This window comes from Oculina patagonica, chromosome 3 (assembly GCF_052425735.1).
Source record: "Oculina patagonica isolate OP01 chromosome 3, crgOcupat, whole genome shotgun sequence".
NCBI lineage: Eukaryota > Metazoa > Cnidaria > Anthozoa > Scleractinia > Oculinidae > Oculina > Oculina patagonica.
Window position 1 is genome coordinate 7,174,046 of NC_135760.1, and position 18,632 is coordinate 7,192,677.

Genomic DNA, 18,632 nt, shown 5'->3' on the forward strand with positions numbered 1-18,632 from the left:
ACGTCGCAGAAATGGAGACAAAACTCGTCACCTTAGTAGCAAGTTAGAATAAACATTCTTTGAATCCACGTGGGAACTTTCCAATCTGAAGAAATGGGAACCTTTACTCTCTCTCCTAGGCTCAAATTAATTCATTTAATTTAGATGAAAAAATCGCTTTATTCCTTCATATTCTTCCCAACACCCCAGGACGTTGAGGCTATCGTTCTTTTTTTACACTGCCCAACAAAATTTCTGAGTTATAGTTTAAGGTTTATACTTTATGGTTTCTCCGGGCCTCGAGCCTCGACTGTTGGTTGCGATATTGCTGGGCCCTTGAGATAAATATATCACAATAAATATAGAGAAACGTCGCAGAAATGGAGACAAAACTCGTCACCTTAGCAGCAAGTTAGAATAAACATTCATTGATCCACGTGGATATCTTGCATCCATTGTATGGTTTTTCCGACTGTTGGTTGCGATATTGCTGGGCCCTTGAGATAAATATATCACAATAAATATAGAGAAACGTCGCAAAAATGGAGACAAAACTCGAGACAGAAATGGAGAATAAATATAGAGAAATGGATATCTTGCATCCATTGTATGGTTTCTCCGGGCCTCGAGCCTCGACTATTGGTTGCGATATTGCTGGGCTCTTGTGATAAAAATATCACGATAAATATAGAGAAACATCGCAAAAATGGAGACAAAACTCGTCAACTTTAGCAGCAAGTTTAGAATAAACGTTCATTGAATCCACGTGGAAACCTTGCATCCATTGTATGGTTTCTCCGGGCCTCGGGCCTCGACTATTGGTTGCGATATTGCTAGGCCCTTGAGATAAAAATATCACGATAAATATAGAGAAACGTCGCAGAAATGGAGACAAAACTCGTCAACTTCAGCAGCAAGTTTAGAAACGTTCATTGAACCCACGTGGATATCTTGCATCCATTGTATGGTTTCTCCGGTCCTCGAGCCTCGACTATTGGTTGCGATATTGCTGGGCTCTTGTGATAAATATATCACGATATAGCGCATTTCAGTGTATCTTCCTGTTTTGCTGAAACCGCGCTGAGACCACGCCTACTCTATTGTTCTATTTCTTCTACAAAGTGTTTAAATTTGAGACAGAAATGAGTAACCTGTGACAAGCTCTCGGCCCCTAACGCACACCAACCAAGCGTGGAAATCTTGATTAACCTCTTGAAGGTAAAATAGCTTTATTATTTCTTTCCAAAATCCTATTAGTTTGAAGGCCAATGACCTGGTCGTACAGACCTGTCTGTGTATTCTGGTTGTGCCCTACAGATGCAGATGCATTTTTCTTAACAGTGTATCCGTTTACCTGATTGCTTCCAATTATTTGCACTTTATATTTCGACTTCAGATTTCGATTCGATTTATAATTTTTTTGCACTTTAAAATGGCGTTTTAGGGCCTCTTTAAGATTGAAAATTCATAAAAAAAATAATGGAGCAAGAAAAGAAAAATCTGAGACACCGTTTTTTATCAATTTCACTTTGAACGAAAACGCCAATTTTCCTTCCTTACGGGATACCTTAACACCAAACACAGCCGTTTTAAATGACAAAGATATTCTCACTGTCTTCTTTTAGTTGCCACGCATTTGTTCTTTGGTGTGAATCTGTTGGAACGTTCTTGGCACAGCTCTTTTTCTGGTGAGTTTATTAGTGACTTATTCGAAGATTTCTTGAATAGTCGTTGGATGTTGGCCTTCTGTAGCATTTAAGATAAAAAATATAAAAGCGGCCTTACACTACTGTAAAAATATGTTAAAATCGTATGAAAATTAATCCAAGCTTTCACCGATCTACGGCATCAACAGGGATAAGAAAAAATATTCCGCGTGAGGCTTATATACTGATGTAAAGTAAAAACGTGTGAAAAGCGAAAGAATGTGGGGGTAAATGCATGAGCTAAATAAAAAGATACAAATATGAATAAAAAATGAATGACATGATCTAATGAGTGAGTTTCAAAGTACAAAAAGAGTCTTTAAATATGTTCGTAAATAGGGTCGTTTTCTAGTACAAATGGTCTTGATTTCGATGCCTTTGTGGACTTAGTTTTGGCACTTTGAAATGTGTTTCTTCACGGAGGAGATGTCATTGTTTGTTCAGGTGTTCTCTTACTCAATCGCGTATAAAGCATGTAGTGCTCCCGATACGATGAAGTATTGGTTGCAGTTGTTACACGTGATTTGGTAAACAGCGTTGCGTAATAAGCGAAATTTGGTCCTGGAGATAGGGCAGTTGGCCCTCTTGCATGTCCGTTCCGTGTTGCTCTGAGAGAGGGCTCGTCTGAGGGTGTATGACTTGTGCGCGACCCGTACTGGTATACCCTCTTTTCGGAAAACTTTGGTGATTTTGTAGTTGAGATGTTCGGAGGCGTATGGAATCTTCAAGTACGACCATTCAGTGTCGAGGGGCCGAGGGTCTTTCTGATTGTTCTCTGATTGTTTAGTTTTGTCTATAGTGCCTTCAGGATACCCGTTAAGACAGAGGAGGTCGTCAAACATATTTTGATGTTTTGTGGCTGTCGTTTTTGTAGAGCATTTATCGTCGATACGTTTCCGCTCGTTACGAATGAATTTGATCTTTGACTTTTCAGGTAGTGGTGATTGGTGGTGAACGAATAGTGGTTTCTTTGCTGTTTTTTTTTTGTAGTATTTAAAAGAGCTTTTGCCGTCTTTGGAGATGGTGACATTGAAATCAATTAGTGAAAGTGAGAGGCCACTGGGTGTGATTTCTGGTTTCTCAATTTCAAACTTCAATTTAAGGTGCAGATTGTTCATTGTATAGTGGAATTGGTCTGCCATTTCCTCATCAGTTGTCTGGAGATAAATGTTATCAACATATCTCCTGTAGGGACTTATAGATAAGTGTGAAGAGAGGGCGATGGATTCCAGTCTGTTCATAAATGGGATGGCCAGAATGCCTGAGTTGTTGGAACCCATAGGTAGGCCTTCGTTTTGGCGGTAAACTTGACCATTGAAGGAGAAGTACATGTTGTTTAGCGTAACTGTGAGAAGGTCAATTATGTCTTGTTTGGCGAGATGGAGTATTGGGGTGTGAATTCTGTCGGTGGCGTTGGTAATGGCCTCTTGTATGGGTATTGAACTGTACAAGGAAACCCCATCGATGCTGCATGGATATGGTGAAATCGCCGGCTTGGATGCACTTGATGAGCTGGAGGCTTTTTTCTAGATGCGCTGGAACGTCCTTCAGCATTGGTTTAAGGGCGTTGGCGAGCAGCCATGAAAGGCGCGACCACAAAACTTGTCCAGCTATTAAAATACGACCCATTGTATCTAACACCAATGGACCAACCCAGCGCCTCTCATGAAAACACCCAAACAATGACAACTCCTCCGTGAAGAAACACATTTCAAAGTGCCAAAACTAAGTCCACAAAGGCATCGAAATCAAGACCATTGTACTAGAAAACGACCCCGCAAATCTGCGATTGTTCGAGGCGTTTTACATACAAACGCCAGACCTGCCCTCAACTCCCGAGAGGAATGCAGCGAATTCGCGGACCTTTTATTTTAATAATTATTTTTAACATATTTAGAGACTCTTTGTACTTTGACACTCGCTCATTAGATCATGTCATTCGTCTTTATTCATATTTGTTTTGTTTTATATTTAGCTCATGCATTTACCCCCACATTCTTTCGCTTTTCACGCGTTTTTACTTTACATCAGTATATAAGCCTTGCGCGGAAAATTTTCGTTCTTATCCTTGATGATAAAAAAAAAAAGCTGAGCTTGGATTTCAAACGATTTTAACATATTTTTACAGTAGTGTAAAGCCGCAATTGAACTTTTATCTTTTTTGAAGATTTCTTGATTTCGCATTTTTGTTCGATAACAAGTCCTTACGCTTAGTGAAAACAAGTTTCCAGGATTAATTTTTTTACTTTACAAACTAGTCAAGTGAAAGTATGAAATCTTCATAAATTAAAACTGTTTTTAACTTTTCAACAGGACACTCGCAAGATTTCTCAGCACGATGAAAGTCATTCCAGTTGCTGCCTTTATCTTCTTACTTCTGTTGGTCACGATCCCTGATGAGTCCGAGGCCGTCCCAATCTCTTGGTTTGTCAAAATTGCAAAGAAGCTTGGCGTGAAACTAGTGAAAAATTCCTATTACGCTCGCTGCAACACTCGTCATGTTCCTCGCGGGATAAGCTGTCCTTCCGTTGTCTTTGGGGTCGGTCTGAGCCGCCGACAAGCTCAGGCCGCGGCGAGAGTTTACGCAAGTACTTTCGGGGATGACGAGTGCGCTCGCTATGTTCGTCATTGTAAGATCCGCAAGTTTATCAGACGAGGATAACAAAAAGGCCGAATGTAAACCAGATAAAGAGAAAATCCTAGATGAATTAGAACGTAAAATAAATGGTATCGAAATTGTAACTTCGATAGAGGAAGCTTTTTGAAAAAGTGTCACGAACACATCTATTGCTCTTAGAAATGTGTTTTCATCACAGTCCTTTGTAATCAAACTGTAATGGCTAAGTAAGGGTTAAAAAATAAAGAGATTAAAATGGGAAATTTGTTCAGTTGTGCTATAGATTTAAAATAAACAATTGTTTCAGTTGGCGCTGTAGAAAATCACGAAATTTCAGTTACAGGCACAATACATTTGCGAAGCATCCAAGAAAAGAAAACTGATGGTTTTTCCGAAACTTAAAAATACCGTACCCGAAAAAGCCATAATGACAAATTTACAAGGCAGGAAAGAAGTTTAAAGAGTTTTTTTGAAGATCGTCAATATTCAAAGGCGAGATTTTCAGTATCTATTCGTAGACGAAATTTTCTCAACGATTAACCGGACAACATTTCTCGATCTCTGCGCTGCCGCAAAAGAGTGTTTTGAGAGACGCCACATAAAATTAATGTTGAGCAAGGAATTGAATGACCGTGGTTCTTCAGCACAGTCTTATCAGCCAGAAACTTCAACTACCTGGGTGGGTAGCAGTACAGAGAAATGTTTGGAAACAAAAATTGGTTGATAATATTTGTAACAACTGTCCCGCTTGCGAGTGAACGCACCGAACCGGCATAAAACCCTTCTTTTTCCTTATTAAAACAAGAAGCTTGAGAAGCTTGAGAAGCTTAAAATCGGGCGCTTGATAATTAGCTATCTGTTTTGACTTGAAAGGCAGGGTACAGTACAGTAAAAATCACTGCAAAAACAGTCACTTAAACCTATTCAGGCCCTCGCTGACTTTTGACGCTTATAACTTTTTCAAGATTCAACCAAACGCTGCCAAACTTTGCGCGTTTATCGAAAATTTATCTCGCAATAATTTGGTAGGATTAGTTATTGTGCCAGTAACTTGAAATCACCATGGCAACGTCATTTTGACAGGCTTGTTTTCCCAAACTTGAATTTTTCGTGTTTCTATTTAATAATGAAAATCTGGAATGTTTTCAAGATTGCATTATTACTTAATGACATAAATGGTCTCAATTTATAAAAATATATTTCGCACAATACAAATAAACGATTGAACTAGAAGTCTAGAAAATATAAATTTGTAACACTTAGCAAAGTGCAGCCTTTTAATAAAGGCGGGGTTTTACCTGAAGACCAAGTTTTCCAACGCTTTAGGTGGCTGACGCATTTCAGTATTTTCCAGTCCTTACACTTTAATGGAACAGTATACAACTCCTAATCAGGTACTATTGTCAAGAAAATGATCACAACTTATTGACCAATGATTAGGTATTTGTTTCATACCATTACTGTAATAGAAACTGGTGAAGAATAGTAGTACTGACCCAAAGTATAAGGGCTGGAAAACACTGAAAACCATTTCAGCCGCGTTTCAAGGAATCCAAAAAAGCTTTACTTTTCCCATATATATTTGTTTTGCAGTATTTTGTTAATTTTTGAACGATTTTGGGGGATGTCTGGGAGGCGATAGTTTTTCTCAAAGGATTAGTAAAATGTAGACAAATAAGAAATATTGAAGATTTAATGTGATTTTAAAATTTGAATTTGAAGTTAAAAATTGGTGGACGGACACCAAATTAACAGTCTCCTGACAACCCGGAGTGCTCTTGCGAGGGGGTCAACTGTTTGAAGGTGTTTCCATTCTTTTCTTCAATCCCTTCTTTAAATCTCTTAAAGTTCCATTCAAATTCAGGTAGAACCCCATCTTAATTTTTGTTCTTGTGAGAAAACAACAGAAGTCAAAGGTTGCGTGATATAACCAAGCATGGATTTTAATTCCCCCTCCCTTTCCATCTCCTTAGCCTTTCACCCCCACCTGTCCCTCCCTTTCTACTCTCATTCAATTTAATGTTTGTTTAAATTTCCTAACCAATTAAGTATCGTACTAATCTGTGCCAAGCAATCAGATAATATCAGAAATTTGCCTTAATTTTGATCTCCCATTCCAAGACCTTGGAGTATAAACCGCTAATAAAACAAAACACACTGATAATAATTCTCTGAGGTTATACACCTTGCAGTATTAACGTACTAACAAACTTGATAACAAGCCCCATGTCGTACTAAGGATTTTTACTGATCAACATAGAAAATGAGTTCACAATGGTTTGTTCCCAAAACGTTTTTTACTGTACAGAGGGTCTGTTTATTGACCTGTAACTTGTATACCGTATTGAAAAATTCAGAACGAACCGACTTCTGCCCGCTACCATACAGCCGTTTACTGGCAGTCTTTGAAAATCCTGAATTTCGTCAAAATGAACCAAAATAAAGTTTTAAAATTTCCTTTATCAATATGGTTCTTATCTTTTTATTCAATTCTATAAACTGCTTTTATGCAGTACTGTCCACAAAGATTTCAATTTCCTCAAAGTTTCGGGACAAATGGATACAAAATATTTCGTGCAGAATGTAATTTGATTAAGCGAATGTTTTCACGTCTATAAATACTTCAAGCAGTGAATGAAAAACCGTTTTGTTTTCATCGATGAGAACCACTTTCAAATAGTTATGCATAAAAAATAACAATCAGATCAGAATACAATAATTATTAATGTAAGGTCTGACGCTATTATGTCTCGGCAGAGATACTTCTTTTTTGCAAGTTCAAATGTATGCAAATTTCGTGTGAAATGTAATTCGATTTCATTGTCTTGTTTACAAACTCATTCTCAAGAAAGTTGTATTTTCGTGAATAAAACCAATTGGCCTGTTTTGTTTTCCTGATCATGTTTGTCTGTGATTTTTACCAAACATGTGGTCTTTTTTCGGAACTTTAAGTTGTACAAAAATTCCTATTTTAAACACAGATGTCACTTCCGGAATTTCTCATCTAAAATTCAATTGGTATTTAATTATAATTATTCGAAGTTTTCATTTTCAAGTCATCTTTTTATTCGATAGCTTTACTGATCTCGTAAAAAATTCATTCAAGTTCACACCAATACTGTACACTGCCAATGTTTTGCTGATGTCTTGAGAAGTGTCTTACTAACGTCACTAGTCAAATCTAAAATATATCCAAACCAAGTTGTGCAAACATTCTAATCTTTGTCACAGGCGACTTTGACGCCCAACTGTGCGGAAATGAAAATCGACATACTTCTTGATAAATATATAAAAAATAGTTTTAAAGTGGAGTCCGCCTCAAAAAAAATGTACCGCCAGATCACACTGCTATTTGTAGAAACCTGCAAAGCGTCTAGTTTCAAAAGTTTCCCACAAAAACATTGCGTGACATCAATGACGTTACTCCTTTTATTTACAAAAATAGCTTCAACTTGTCAAAGCAACTACAGTTTCACAATGGTGATTATTAGTACTTTACCCCTTAAGCTTTTTCCTCTGTCCTCCCGCCGAAGCAAAGAAGAGAACCAGATTGCAGATTAGCCCAAAAGTCGACCCAGTATTCCTACAACGATTTACTGTCAAAACTGAAATGAAACCGATTGGTCCAGGCTATCCCCGTAATTTTTAGCCGACAGGAGACTATCGTCTAGGACGACCAAAGGGTAAACTATAAATCGGCCACGCCCGATTAACAAAACATGCCGTTATGACGCCGGAAATCCAGCTCACGCATACTATACCCCGTGACTCACGCAAACCTCCGACTTACGTGCTACTACAGTCATTCCTTTCTAAACATTTTTTTTTTGACCACCACCGTACCTTTCTACCCAAAAAAACTCATGAAACCGCCCGGTTTTAACCTGTTTTAACCTTTCAAAAATTAGAGCGTTCGAAACTAAATAAGATCCGTAATCACAAACAACATACAGCCGTTTACCAGCACTCTTTAAAACTCCTGAAACCCTTCAAAATCAGGCAAAATAAATCTTTGAAATAACCTTTATCAATGTTTCTTATTTTTTATTCAGTTCTATAAAATGCCTTTCATACACTACTGTCAAACAAAAATTTCAATTTCCTCAAAGTTTCAAGACAAAAGAATAACAAATATTTCGTGCACAATGTAATTTGATTAAGCCAATATTATCACGTCTAAAAATACTTCAAGCAATTCAGTGAAAACCCGTTTTTTTTTCGTATCAACGAAAACCACTTTCGAATAATCAATACATGAAAATAACAATAAGATCAAAAGGAAGAAAGGAAGCTTTCTAATTATTTGAAGACTTTCAAAGCCGTGATATTATGCATCCAATCCGCGATAAAATTTAATTACAACAAAATCCAAGTTCTCATTTTGAAGTCCATTTTTTTCAGTTGATACCTTTATCCAACTTGTGAAAAATTCCATTCAAGTTCCTATTAATACTGTACATTCCCAATGTTTTGCTCAGGTCTTCAGAAGCGTCTTACTAACCAAATCTAAAATAATTCCAAAACATGCTGTACAAACATTCTACTCTTTGTGACAAACGGCTTGACGACCAATTGTTCAGAAATGAAAATCGACACAGTTCTTGCTAAATAAAAAAAAAAGTTTTACGGCGAAGTCAGGCTCAAAAAATATACCGCAAGATCACACCCCCATTCATAGTCAGAAACCAGCAAACCATCTAGTTTGCTAAAGAAACACTGCGTGACATCAATGACGTTACCTTTTTCATTTACAAAAATAACTTTAACTTGTCAAAGTAAGTGCAATTTCACAATGGTGAATATCAGTACAGTATGGGGCCCAGTTCTCGGCCGGGTCCAGTTCTCGGCCACTTTGTGTTTAACGCGTTTTTTCACACTCCAGTTGAATTAAAAGAAAAAGGTATTTCCTTCATACGATAGACTGATTCATGTGCTGTAAGTATCTTGAGTTTGATCGTTCAATTCGATATAGAAAGCTCACACGTCGAGTTTACGCGGAGGTAGGTGAATTTGCATTCCCGAAAAATTTGTTTGTTTACGGCTCCTTAAAATTCATGGATGTAGTTAAATTCGTATTTTATCCAAAAGCCCCCACCATAAGAGCTAATTTTTGGCATGTGAAACGTAGAATAATTCAGCTTTCTGCTTTAGTTAACTTTTCGTTAAACCGTTGTATTTTTTGGTCTTAATTTACTTCGAAATTTTTTCTTGCGACGTTTGCGTATTTGCCAGTTCTCGGCCACCCTGCTCGCTATCACAGCTTAGCGCTTGGTTTTTAATATAATTTCATCTGCTGCTGCCAGAATGAAAGAAATAAATGTTTTAAAAATAAAGTTCAATCTTATCTCTAAGTTTTGAGCTGACTCTTGTCTTGTCTATTATTTCTACAACACCTAAATCTTTCAAGACCTTTTCACTGCAAAATAAACCATCTAAATGCACGGGTCACACAATGCGTTGCTAGAACCTGCACATGGGCAACTAGGCGCGTTAAAATCCTTCTTTTCTAAAGTAAAACAAAGCCTCATAAAAATAATTTGGGATCGATATAACATAAATAGGTTTACAGAGTGATTTTATGACTGTGAAAATTAATTGAGCATTTTTTTACAGATAATTACGCACAAGCTTTTTAGTGGCCGAGAACTGGGCCAAGGTGGCCGAGAACTGGGCCCACAAATGGAGCTTTTATTTTTATTATTGCTCGGGCAAATTAATTTTTGACCGGTTGATAGCTTTACACCAAAAAGCTGAATAATGTAGCTAGCTCTGGGAGAAATTTCAAGTTCCTGCGGTTCTTCTGAGGTAAGAAATACAAGTTTACGTCAAAAGTGGCCGAGAACTGGGCCCCATACTGTACTTTGCCCCGTAAGCTTTTTTCTCTGTCCTTCCGCCGAAGCAAAAAAACACAACCTGATTACACATTAACCCAAAAGTCGACCAAGTGTGCCTGCAACGATTTCCTGTCAAAACTAAAATGAAAACCATTGCGGTATGCGTCACCCGTAGCGGTTTTGTAGCAACCCCAAGCTATCCCCGTCTTTTTGGCCGCGCCAGGAGACTATGCTCTAGGACGACCAAAGGGTAAACTATAAATCGGCCACGCCCGATTAATAAGAAAGGCCAAGTGAAGGAAAATTTACGATAAATAAAACCGTTTTGTAATCCGTCACTTTCTCATTTTTTCTTTAAATAAATTTCACAGCACGGATTTCTTCCCATGACTGAGATAGAGGATGCCCAGAGAGGAGAAATCATCGGGAACAGAAACTATACACCTTATTCCAAAATGGCGGCAAATACATTAATCTTTTGCCTATATGTTAATTAGCCCTTATTGCCTCGTTTTAAGCCAATGATTCTTTTGAATTCTGCAGATACGATCGAGGCAACGAGGGCCAATTAACATGAAGACAAAAGAATAATGTATTTTCCGCCATTTTGGAATAAGGTGTATGCTATGATGAACTTTGTGAGAGCACACGTGTACTGTCGTAAATTGTAATAACGTCGTGAATTGTAATACCTGTCGTAAATTGTAATAACAGTTGTCGTGAATTGTAATACCTGTCGTAAATTGTAATAACAATTGTCGTGAATTGTAATAATGCACCTATCGCAAATTGTAATAACACATTGCCGTAATTTGTAATACTCCGAGCTGTCGTAAATTGTAATAACACATTGTCGTGTTTTGTAATAAGCAGTATTATCACACTCTATTCTTAACTTCAGATCTAGAGCAGTTTCTAATGGCAGCCTGGCAGGCCATTTTTGATCGTTTGGTAATGCTTTATGGTGAATTTGTTGGAACGAGAAAAACTACATTGAAAACATAATATTTCGCGCTCGTAACTAGTGCCAGTCCAAGAAGGACCCCCCTAAACTCTGGCGACGTACATCGAAGGGAATTAGTGAGAGGCTCCGGCAATTTTTTTTTTTTTTCAAAAAATGTGCATTATTTTGATAGAAAGAAGTACAAAACAAAATTCAAGTTCACAGCTAGTTTTTTTCTAAATAAAAGGGTAGAAATGGTACCTCATTAGTACTTAATTGCATTGCCCAGCCCCTCACTCTCAGGAGTGTTGGCACGGAGTGTGAAAAGGTTAACTTCGCTGTTTCTTAGTTTTTACCTTATTAACATTTATTTTTAGTTATCTGGCTTCAACCTTTCTCCGCCGATGATATTATTAAAAGGGATATTCACCGGACAATTCTTTCAGCCAAAATAAAATAAAAAAGCCACCCAAACAAAATTATTTAATTGAACATCACTGTGAAAATAGGAGGAGTTCGGAATTACAATGGGTGGTCTGATACCACAACATCATTGCCGTGGAGCCTGAAAACAAAATCAATATGACGGCAATAAATATTGAGGAAGACAAGGTCGATGTGGTTGTAAAAATCAAACGAAAACACGGAGAAAAGAAAGAAGAACCGCCATTACTACTATTGAGTGTTAAGAAATGCCGTTAATCTGTTGTGTTTGACTACGTCATTATCTTCCTCATGCGACTGAGTCGGTCAGACGACACCGAAGGGAGATAAAGGGTGGAGTGGCGCAACACTTAAAAGACAAGCTAAATATCATGAAAATATGTTTAGATGGTTTTTCCCTCACAAAAATGAAGACCAATGACTTGTTAAAAACCGACTAGAGGAATAACAAATGTAACTTCACGTTTGTACTGTCGTAAATTGTAATAACGTCGTGAATTGTAATACCTGTCGTAAATTGTAATAACAGTTGTCGTAAATTGTAATAATGCACCTATCGCAAATTGTAATAACACATTGCCGTAATTTGTAATACTCCGAGCTGTCGTAAATTGTAATAACACATTGTCGTGTTTTGTAATAAGCAGTATTATCACACGCTATTCTTAACTTCAGATCTAGAGCAGTTTCTAATGACAGCCTGGCAGGCCATTTTTGATCGTTTGGTAATGCTTAATGGTGAATTTGTTGCATGGAACGAGAAAAACTACATTGAAAACATAATATTTCGCGCTCGTAACTAGTGCCAGACCAAGAAGGACCCCCCTAAACTCTGGCGACGTACATCGAAGGGAATTAGTGAGAGGCTCCGGCAATTATTATTATTATTTTTTTTTTTAAAGAATGTGCATTATTTTGATAAAAGAAAGAAAATACAAAACAAAGTTCAAGTTCACAGCTTGTTTTTTTTTTTTCTAAATAAAAGGGTAGAAATGGTACCTCATTAGTACTTAATTGCATTGCCCAGCCCCTTACTCTTAGGAGTGTTGGCACGGAGTGTGAAAAATTAACTTCGCTGTTTCTTAGGTTTTACCTTTTTAACATTTATTTTTAGTTGTCTGGCTTCAACCTTTCTCCGCCGATGATATTATTAAAAGGGATATTCACCGGACAATTCTTTCAGCCAAAATAAAATAAAAAAGCCACCCAAACAAAATTATTTAATTGAACATCACTGTGAAAATAGGAGGAGTTCGGAATTACAATGGGTGGTCTGATACCACAACATCATTGCGTGGAGCTAAAAATTTGAAATTTATTAAAAAAAAAAAAAAAAATTACTACTATTGAGTGTTAAGAAATGCCGTTAATCTGTTGTGTTTGACTACGTCATTATCTTCCTCATAGCTCGTTTTACTTTTTTTAACGTGAAAATTTAAGTCGGTCAGACGACACCGAAGGGAGATAAAGGGTGGAGTGGCTCAACACTTAAAAGACAAGCTAAATATCATGAAAATATGTTTAGATGGTTTTTCCCTCATAAAAATGAAGACCAATGACTTGTTAAAAACCGACTAGAGGAATAACAAATGTAACTTCACGTTTCCTTACAACGTGCTTTGCTTCAAATTTGTCGCAGTTTTGGTGAGTAGTTAGCTAATCATCATCATCATCATCATCATCACTTTGTTTACCCTCGGATTTGAAGAGTAGCTTATATAGCTAATATCTCCGAGCATTTCACAGTAAGCACAGTACAACGGGCAAAGACCAGACCACAACACCGGGAACTCCATGCCCTACTCTTTACGATAGTGTGTGGGTTCTTTTACGTCCCCTGCTGACCATAACACTAAAGATGCAAGAGACGGGGCCTACGGTTTATCGTCCTTATCCGAGAAGACTAGAATATCTAACCATTTGCAGATGTAATTGCAAAGGCAGCATATTCTCCTCAGTTATTTTAAGACCCTGAGTGTTGGTCCGGTCTGGGACTCGAACCCGAGACCTCCCGCACTGTAGTCCGTCGCTCTACCAACTGAGCTAACCGGTCGGCGGTTGAATAACTATGATACAAAGCAGGAATAAATTTACACCACGAAATCTTTAACTGTTTTTCCCCAGTTATAGAAAACGAAAACCAGATTTCTGTATGATTGCTAATTCTCATATTAAAGGATTATTACAAAACACGACAATGTGTTATTACAATTTACGACAGCTCGGAGTATTACAAAATACGGCAATGTGTTATTACAATTTGCGATAGGTGCGTTATTACAAATCACGACAATTGTTATTACAATTTACGACAGGTATTACAATTCACGACAACTGTTATTACAATTTACGACAGGTATTACAATTCACGACGTTTATTACAATTCACGACAGTACACACGTTTCCTTACAACGTGCTTTGCTGCAAATTTGTCGCAGTTCTGGTGAGTAGTTAGCTAATAATGTTGAATAACTCTCATGACGATACAAAGCAGGAATAAATTTACACCACGAAATCTTTAACTGTTTTTCCCCAGTTATAGAAAACGAAAACCAGATTTCTGTATGATTGCTAATTCTCATATTAAAGGATTATTACAAAACACGACAATGTGTTATTACAATTTACGACAGCTCGGAGTATTACAAAATACGGCAATGTGTTATTACAATTTGCGATAGGTGCGTTATTACAAATCACGACAATTGTTATTACAATTTACGACAGGTATTACAATTCACGACAACTGTTATTACAATTTACGACAGGTATTACAATTCACGACGTTTATTACAATTCACGACAGTACACACACGACACTATAAAAAACACCACCGTGACACAATGTTGGTATCGAAAAATAGGTATCCAGTTACTAGTAAATAATGGTATAGCGTTGTAGTCTGCCAAAAAGAAAATACTCTACTGGTTATAGGTTTGAAAATTTTAAGTGGCAACGAACCCCGCTTTTGTAGGGCTGATTTTCACTGGGCATAAGCACAGGCGTAAGTGAGGGTCTGAATGGGATTTGATGTTTAGTGTTATTTGCCCATAATTTTTAGTGTTTGCTGTTACATTGGCCAATTTTTTTATGTTTACTGTTTCCGGATAAAATACTGTTAAGTGTTTGGAGGGTTTTGCTTGAAAAAATTTTGGATTGTAAATCATTATCCCCCATTCAAAAATCGGATAAAATCACTCATGAACTTAGAGAAAATTTTCTGATTTCTCCTCGGAAATATTGGGCGGTCTTCGGACATCTTCGGTAGTGTCCGTTAATATTCGGTATTTTTTTTTTTATTTTTATTATTATTTTTTAATGCATTTATTTAATATCACACGTTACAGAAAGTGAAAAAAAAAAAAACCAGTTACAAAAAAAAAAAGAAGAAGATAAAAATACATCAAGTTACACAATTTAACCGATAAAGCCTAACTTACTAACAAATACTTTTAACTAGTCTAAATTTTTATATAAATTTCTCTACACGGTAATCGTTAATATTCGGTAGTCTTCGGAAATCTTCGACAGTTTTCGGGAATATTCGATAGTCGTCATAAATCTTCCTTAATGATTGGAAATTGTCGGAAAATGGTCGAAAACTTCTCAATATACTAAACAAAATAGTATTGGCTATTGTTTAGTTTTGTCTATAGTGCCTTCAGGATACCCGTTAAGACAGAGGAGGTCGTCGAACATATTTTGATGTTTTGTGGCTGTCGTTTTTGTAGAGCATTTATCGTCGATACGTTTCCGCTCGTTACGAATGAATTTGATCTTTGACTTTTCAGGTATTGGTGATTTGTGGTGAACGAATAGTGGTTTCTTTGCTGTTTTTTTGTAGTATTTAAAAGAGCTTTTGCCGTCTTTGGAGATGGTGACATTGAAATCAATTAGTGAAAGTGAGAGGCCACTGGGTGTGATTTCTGGTTTCTCAATTTCAAACTTCAATTTAAGGTGCAGGTTGTTCATTGTAGAGTGGAATTGGTCTGCCATTTCCTCATCAGTTGTCTGGAGATAAATGTTATCAACATATCTCCTGTAGGGACTTATAGATAAGTGTGAAGAGAGGGCGATGGATTCCAGTCTGTTCATAAATGGGATGGCCAGAATGCCTGAGTTGTTGGAACCCATAGGTAGGCCTTCGTTTTGGCGGTAAACTTGACCATTGAAGGAGAAGTACATGTTGTTTAGCGTAACTGTGAGAAGGTCAATTATGTCTTGTTTGGCGAGGTGGAGTATTAGGGTGTGAATTCTGTCGGTGGCGTTGGTAATGGCCTCTTGTATGGGTATTGAACTGTACAAGGAAACCCCATCGATGCTGCATGGATATGGTGAAATCGCCGGCTTGGATGCACTTGATGAGCTGGAGGCTTTTTTTCTAGATGCGCTGGAACGTCCTTCAGCATTGGTTTAAGGGCGTTGGCGAGCAGCCATGAGAGGCGCGACCACAAAACTTGTCCAGCTATTAAAATACGACCCATTGTATCTAACACCAATGGACCAACCCAGCGCCTCTCATGAAAACACCCAAACAATGACAACTCCTCCGTGAAGAAACACATTTCAAAGTGCCAAAACTAAGTCCACAAAGGCATCGAAATCAAGACCATTGTACTAGAAAACGACCCCGCAAATCTGCGATTGTTCGAGGCGTTTTACATACAAACGCCAGACCTGCCCTCAACTCCCGAGAGGAATGCAGCGAATTCGCGGACCTTTTATTTTAATAATTATTTTTAACATATTTAGAGACTCTTTGTACTTTGACACTCGCTCATTAGATCATGTCATTCGTCTTTATTCATATTTGTTTTGTTTTATATTTAGCTCATGCATTTACCCCCACATTCTTTCGCTTTTCACGCGTTTTTACTTTACATCAGTATATAAGCCTTGCGCGGAAAATTTTCGTTCTTATCCTTGATGATAAAAAAAAAGCTGAGCTTGGATTTCAAACGATTTTAACATATTTTTACAGTAGTGTAAAGCCGCAATTGAACTTTTATCTTTTTTGAAGATTTCTTGATTTCGCATTTTTGTTCGATAACAAGTCCTTACGCTTAGTGAAAACAAGTTTCCAGGATTAATTTTTTTACTTTACAAACTAGTCAAGTGAAAGTATGAAATCTTCATAAATTAAAACTGTTTTTAACTTTTCAACAGGACACTCGCAAGATTTCTCAGCACGATGAAAGTCATTCCAGTTGCTGCCTTTATCTTCCTACTTTTGTTGGTCACGATCCCTGATGAGTCCGAGGCCGTCCCAATCTCTTGGTTTGTCAAAATTGCAAAGAAGCTCGGCGTGAAACTAGCGAAAAATTCCTATTACGCTCGCTGCAACACTCGCAATGTTCCTCGCGGGATAAGCTGTCCTTCCGTTGTCTTTGGGGTCGGTCTGAGCCGCCGCCAAGCTCAGGCCGCGGCGAGAGTTTACGCAAGTACTTTCGGGGATGACGAGTGCGCTCGCTATGTTCGTCATTGTGACGTCCACAAGTTTATCAAACGAGGAAAATAAAAAGGCCGAATGTAAACCAGATAAAGAGAAAATCTTAGATGAATTAGAACGTAAAATAAATTGTATCGAAATTGTAACTTCGATAGAGGAAGCTTTTTGAAAAAGTGTCACGAACACATCTATTGCTCTTAGAAATGTGTTTTCATCACAGTCCTTTGTAATCAAACTGTAATGGCTAAGTAAGGGTTAAAAAAAAAGAGATTAAAATGGGAAATTTGTTCAGTTGTGCTATAGATTTAAAATAAACAATTGTTTCAGTTGGCGCTGTAGAAAATCACGAAATTTCAGTTACAGGCACAATACATTTGCGAAGCATCCAAGAAAAAGAAAACTGATGGTTTTTCCGAAACTTAAAAATACCGTACCCGAAAAAGCCGTAATGACAAATTCACAAGGCAGGAAAGAAGTTTAAAGAGTTTTTTTTGAAGATCGTCAATATTCGAAGGCGAGATTTTCAGTATCTATTCGTAGACGAAATTTTCTCAACGATTAACCGGACAACATTTCTCGATATCTGCGCTGCCGCAAAAGAGTGTTTTGAGAGACGCCACATGAAATTAATGTTGAACAAGGAATTGAATGACCGTGTTTTTTCAGCACAGTCTTATCAGACAGAAAATTCAACTACCTGGGTGGGTAGCAATACAGAGAAATTATTGGAAACAAAAATTGGTTGATAATATTTGTAACAACTGTCCCGCTTGCGAGTGAACGCACCGAACCGGCATGAAACCCTTCTTTTACCTTCTTAAAATAAGAAAGGCAAAGTGAAGGAAAATTTTCGATAAATACGTGATACTTTTGTAATCCGTCGCTTTCTCATTTTTTCTTAAATAAATTTCACAGCACGGATTTCTTTGCATGACTGAGATAGAGGACGCCCAGAGAGGAGAAATCTCAAGAACATATGCAGAAACTAGGGCTTTCCACAAGTTGCTCCTGATTTCCCAAAAAGTTGCTCGTAATTTCTCAAAAAGTTGCTCAAAAGTTGCTCCAAAAATCCAAAAAAGTTGCTTCTGATAGTAAAAGTTGCTCGAAAGTTGCTCCAAAAAATCCAAAAGGCTGCTTCTAATCAAGATAATTTCTCCAAATATATGCTAATTTCCCTTTGAGTGTAAGATTTCTAAGCAGTTTTATGCAATTTTACAGTAAAAGGAGTAACATACTAAGGGGAAAATTTGTTAAATAACAAGTTCTTAATTAAACTGAGAAAAATCGTGAAGATATCGATGACGTCATGTTCGCAAGGGGGTTTTTGTAAAGACGAAAGTTGAAACGTCTTCAGATGTTTCTCGAAAATCTTCGGCAAACTTCGTAAATCTTCGGAAACGTTTGTATGGCCTCTAGACAATACTCGGATAATCTTCAGAGATCTTCGGTCTGGAAATTGCTCAAAATGCAACAAGTTGCTCGAGAGGAAAAAAGTTGCTCAAAGGGGAAAAAGTTGCTCGAAATATGAAAAGTTGCCAAAAAGTTGCCGAGCAACTTGTGGAAAGCCCTAGCAGAAACTATGCTATGACTTTTGAGAGTACAAAAGTCAAAGGATTTGAGGTTTTTATTTCTCGGAGAAAACAACTAGACAATGATGA

At 37.4% G+C, this 18,632-nt stretch overlaps 1 long non-coding RNA gene across 1 annotated transcript; it reads left to right on the top strand.

Annotated features, from left to right (window-relative positions):
- Positions 1-1,040: 1,040 nt before the first annotated feature.
- On the top strand, positions 1,041-4,565 carry LOC144646303 (uncharacterized). The gene is made up of 3 exons (XR_013569390.1): positions 1,041-1,197; positions 1,605-1,667; positions 3,999-4,565. It is a non-coding gene; the product is annotated as an uncharacterized LOC144646303 (long non-coding RNA).
- The last annotated feature ends 14,067 nt before the right edge of the window (positions 4,566-18,632 follow it).